The following is a 6,000-nucleotide window of genomic DNA, read 5'->3' as shown; positions in this document are numbered from 1 at the left end:
CACATGATCTCTATTTTATGCACGTTTATATTGCGTGGTCAACTTTATAAAGACCCTGATGTACGTCAGACGTTTGGCGTACCACGAGCTTAATGGAATGTTAGCTCGTGCCTTTTGATGCCATATTGCACGAAATGGTTCCAGGTGACAGGTGGCTAAGTGTTTCATCAGCTCGAGCTATTTGTATAGGGGATGGCATCGAATGTCCTCGGCTGAGAGGTGACCACGTAGTGCATAGATTACGGCTTTTTATTAGCTCGCCGTACCTGAGTTATCTCAACAAGGTACGTGCTAATTTTCAGGGCGTATATTTTCCCCCAAGTCCCTGCTCCTGCTCCATGACATCACTTCAGACTTACACGGTAGGAACTTTTAAACTCCTATGGCAATCATTCGGACCATGTCCATTACTTGAGTATTGAACATGTGGAACGCCGTGATTGGCGTCGGTCCGGGTTTCGAGGATTGTATTAAATGGCCTGACCACCTTTTTGCCGCCGTTACGTCTTTCGAGTTATGACCCTCGTATCTCATATTAATTTGATCGGACGGTTCTCGCTTCCTCATGCCTCTTACGTATAAATAGGGTTGGCAGTTTTCAGTACTCATCACCTTTCATTCGAAATTTTTCTTTATTTTCTCTCTTCTGAATTTCAAAAGCTCTTCTTCTTCTGATTAAAATCCCATAAATCCCCATACTCTGACCACAAAAACCCTTCAGAAGTCCACTCTTAAGGATTCCTCCAGGACTCCTACTTCTACACTACCTGCAACCTTCTCTTGGAAAATATATTCTAAGTTTTCTATTTTTCGTGTGTTTTGATTTCCTTTTTTCTTTGTCATGCAAATCTACATTTCGTAGTCATAAACAGTAGGTTGTTCTAGAATCACTTTGGTGCACATGTTTAGATTTTAGGCGTATTGAGTAGACCCTAAAACTTGTCTAGGATTGTGATGTTCATAACTAGGTAATTTCTGGGTAGATTTTTGTGGTATGGAAGGCGAGAGGTTTTTAGGGTATAAAGCCGGGTAGCTTAAGGGTCACGTCTCTTGGGTGGTTTTTCTTTAAAACCCTCTTCCTAAGGAAAGTAGTGGCCTGACTCGCTTGACAGACGAATCCCTGAATATTAGGGGTCTGTTGGAAAACCTAGGCGCGTGGTACAGGCAACGTGTGGCATCACACGGGCTGATATTGCATCAGCTCACGTGTTAGGACATCTTGCCTTTAATGGAGAGATTAGTAGGCCGGGAGAGCCATACTTGTTTAATTATGCCATTAATTGATAATATGTGTGTATATGTGAATTATATTATAATATGACGTTAAATACATGCATGTGGGTCCACATTTTATTTACAGGGGTGTGATGGTAATTTGGCCCGTTGAGGGTATAATTGTATATTTTTATGCATGTTGACGATATATGTTGAGACCACATTATAATGTGGGTTTGTTCGAGCTATTCGGCATGAGACGATCTTGGAATATTGATTAGCGGTCTAGTCATAACAGGTTTAAGTTCGGGGCTCGGGATGAATCTCGGGGTGATTTTTATGATTAGAGCGTTACCGGGAATTAAAGGGTAACGAGATATAAATTATTGGTGTTTGAAATTATCGAGAATAGCGGGAATTGAAGAGCGTTAATTATGATTAACGAGATAGGTGGAAAATACCAATTTTGCCCTTGGGAGCCTTTAGAAACCTTTAATTGACCTAGGGGTATTTTGGTCTTTTACCCTTAGGATAGGTATAAACCATTTTTGAGTTGTGAAAGAGGTAGAAAAACAGAGTATATTCAAGAGCCTTTCCGTACCATCCTTTCCTTCATTTTCTTTGTGATTTTTGAACCATTCTTGAGGATTCAAGCTTGGGAAGTAAGCCTTGGGAGTTTGGGAGAGTGTTCCTCCATTGAAGAGCATCATAAGCTGAACTTGAGATAAGTTTCTAGCCATTGAATTCCCTGGTTTGCCATGCTTTAGTTCTGTTTTGCAGCTGTGATTTTTAGGTTGAATACTTGGTTTTGATTGGAGTTTTGGCTAGGGTTCTTATGGTTGTGATGTTTGGGGTATATTAGGATGGTTTTTGGGTTCATTTGGCACCAAAAATGGGATTTGGAAGTATTGGAATCAAGTTAGAATCGAAGGAGTTGAAGATGGAGGTTTCAAGGGGTACCTGGTTTGGAGGTAGCGCTATAGCGCCCACCCTAGGGCGCTACAGCGCTACACATGAGGCATTTAGGCATGTTGGGGGTTCTGAGTATAGCACTGGGGCGCTAGGTGTTGAGCATTGTAGCGCTACCCTGTTCCTTCAAAGTCCCGTTTTGAGTGTTTTTAAGGGTTTTTGACTTGGGGTTTCAATCCTTAAGGCCCGGAATCGAATCTACTCACCGCGTGGGCATGTTTCGAGGTCCCGAGAGTGGTGCTTATGTTAAGACCCTATTCATGTTGATTCTCATTAATGAAGGTTATAATTGGTTGTGATTAGGTAACCGCTAAGGAACTAAAAGGTTGATCATTCTCAGGAGTCGTTCTTATTATATTCCTCGCTCGAACAGGAGGTAAGAAAACCGCACCCTGTGTATGTGACATGCATGATTGTTGTTGAGGCATGTTAGTTGATAAATGTGGATATGGATTGCATTTTAAATGCTAGCAAATATTGTTTACTTGTATATGGCACTGACTAGTCAGGGACACTGACCTAAGAGTCAGAAACGGCAGAAGCGTCCTGAATGCAGGGCCGAATGAAGCCTAGATCTAACCGATATCAGCATTGAATGGCTCTAAGGAATTAATGCTGGACCGACCCTAAGGTCGATGAAACTTATAAGCGCCTGGCTAGTCTAAGACTAGTTACTAAGAGCCAGGGCCTAAGGCCCAGGTGACCGTTTGTCGCATGGCTAGGGAACGATGTTCCAGGGTTATGACTCTATGGTCATGAGGAGGGTTATGTTGGTGACCAGTCACCATGCACCTATCCTGTTCAAGCTAGTGAAAGGTTCACTTATCTGTTAAGTCCCGGTGACCCTTTCGTAACAAGGCTAAAGGGGGCTATACCCAACTTAGTGACTTTTGCGACTATCACTTACTTGTTTTGGACTGCAAGTCCTTAGTGACTATTATGATCATTGTTGATATTATATCATGCTATATTTTGTTTTCTTGCTGGGGCTTGGCTCATGGGTGCTATGTGGTGCAGGTAAAGGAAAAGAAAAGCTCACCCAACCTTGAGTGGAGAACTTAGGTGGTGATGTGTACATATGTGGCTGCTTGACCACCACGGCCAAGGAGTTCTCAGAAGAACTAGGGGTTTACCCTATTTTTGCCGCTTAGATCGGCGGGGTTGTAAATTTGAAACAGTAGCGACCACTTTGAATTATTAATAACTTGTAAATGTTTTAATGAGCTCATGAACAGTTTATATATTTAATAAAATATATCATTTCCTTTTTATTGGTTTTCCACCTTAGCCTGTTAATAACACTTAGAGCACATTTTTTAACCAAATGACTCGTGTAGCGAGTCAAATTTCCAGTTCACCGTTCACCGTAACTGTTCTAGGGTAACCAGGGCGTTACATTATTGCTTCTGTTAAAAAATTCTACGTCGCCCACTAAAACCCCCGTCGTTTTTATTCGATAGGCAATCTGATGGCACCAAAGAAAGGAGCATCTAAAAAGAACGCGGCTGGCTCATCGTCTCGCAGCCTCGGAAGGGGAAGGAGGTCGTCCCCGTCTGTAATGCCCCGAATTCTCCGATGTGGTTTAATGGCGGGACTAGTAGGCCGGGAAGGCCATACTTGTTTAATTACGCCATTAAATGATATTATGCACATGTATGTGAATTGTATTTTAATATGATGTTAAATGCATGCATGTGGGTCCACATTTTAATTACAGGGGTGTGATGGTAATTTGGCCCGTTGAGGGTATAATTGTATACTTGTATGCATGTCGATGATATGTGTTGAAACCACACTATAATGTGGGTTTTTTTGAGCTATTCGTCATGAGACGATCTTGGATATTGATTAGCGGTCTAGTCACAACAGGTTTAAGTGCGGGGCTCAGGTTGAGTTCCGGGATGATTTTAATGATTAGAGCGTTACCGGGAATTAAAGGGTAACGGGATGTGATTTGATGGTGTAAGAGATTATTGAGAATAGCGAGAATTGGAGAGCGTTAATTATAATTAACGAGATAGGAGGAAAGTACCAAATATGCCCTTGGGAGTCTTTAGAAATCTTAAATTGACCTAGGGGTAAAATGGCCATTTCACCCCTAGGATAGATAAAGCCATTGGTGGCTGAAAGAAGAGAGAAAAACAGAGCAAGTTTCAAAGTTTCTCCCGTACCATCTTCTCCTTCAGTTTTCTTTGTAATTTTTGAACCATTCTTGAGGATTCAAGCTTGGGAAGCAAGCCTTGGGAGTTTTGGAGTGTGTTTCCCCTTTGAAGAACATCATAAGCTGAGCTTTGGGTAAGTTTCTAACCATAGAATTCTCTGGTTTGCCCTGTTTTGGTTTTGTATTGCAGCTGAGATTTCTAGGGTGAATACTTGGTTTTGTTGGGAGTTTTGGCTAGGGTTCCTATGCTTGTGATGATTGGGGTGTGTTAGGATGTTTTTTGGGTTCATTTGGCATTAAGAATGGGATTTGGAACCTTGGGAATCAGGTTGGAATCGAAGGAGATGAAGAAGGTCGGTTCAGGGGAGTTTTAGTCTGGAGGTAACGCTATAGGGCCCACCCAAGGGCGCTACAGCGCTCCTCAGGAGGATTTTAGGCATGTTGGGGATTCTGAGTATAGCACTAGGGCGCTAGGTGTTGAGCATTGTAGCGCTACCCTGTTCCTTCAAAGTCCCGTTTTGAGTGTTTTTAAGGGTTTTTGACTTGGGGTTTCAATCCTTAAGGCCCGGGATCGAATCTACTCACCGTGTGGGCATGTTACGAGGTCCCGAGAGTGGTGCTTATGTTAAGACCCTATTCATGTTGATTCTCATTAATGGAGGTTATAATTGGTTGTGATTGGGTAACCGCTAAGGAACTAAAAGGTCGATCGTTCTCAGGGGTCGTCCTTATTATATTTCTCGCTCGAAACTGAGGTAAGAAAACTGCACCCTGTGTATATATATGACATGCGTATTTGCTATAGAGGCATGTTGATTGGTAAATGTGGACATGGATTGCATATTAAATGCTAGTGAATGTTGATTACTTGTATATGGCACTGACCAGTCAAGGATACAGAACTAATCGATATCAGTGTTGAATGGCTCTAAGGCATTAACACTGGACCGACCCTAAGGTCGATGAACTTATAAGCACTTTGCTAGTCTAAGACTAGTTACTCAGAGCTAGGGCATAAGGCCCGGTGACTGTTGTCACATGGCTAGGGAACGATGTTCCAGGGTTATGACTCTATGGTCATGAGGAGGGTTATGTTGGTGACTATTCACCATACACCTATCCTAGTCAAACTTATGAAAGGCTCACTTATCAGATAAGCCCTGGTGATCCTATCTTCACATGGCTAGAGGGGGTTGTATCCACTTTTGTGACTTTTGCGACTGTCACCTATCTGTTTTGGACTGATAGTCCTGGATGATTATTACGATCATTGTTGATATTATATCATGCTATACTGTGTTTTCTTTCTGGGCCTTGGCTCATGGGTGCTATGTGGTGCAGGTAAAGGGAAAGAAAAGCTCACCCAACTGTGAGTGTTAAGCTTAGGTGGTGATGTGTACATATGCGGACGCTTAACCACCACGGCCAAGGAGTTCTCAGAGGAACTAGGGGGCTTACCCTATTTTACCGCTTCAGACGGCGGGATTGTAAATTTAAAACAGTAATGACCATTTTGTACTAAGAACAACTTGTAAATGTTTTGATTAGCTCTACAGAGCAGTTTGTAATGAAAAATATCCATTCCTTTTTATTAGTTTTCCACCTTAACCTGTTAATCACATTTAGATCATGTTTTTAACCAAAGGACTCGGGTA

This window comes from Humulus lupulus, chromosome 9 (genome assembly GCF_963169125.1).
Source record: "Humulus lupulus chromosome 9, drHumLupu1.1, whole genome shotgun sequence".
Classification (NCBI taxonomy): Eukaryota; Viridiplantae; Streptophyta; class Magnoliopsida; order Rosales; family Cannabaceae; genus Humulus; species Humulus lupulus.
This window is presented reverse-complemented; position numbering follows the sequence as displayed.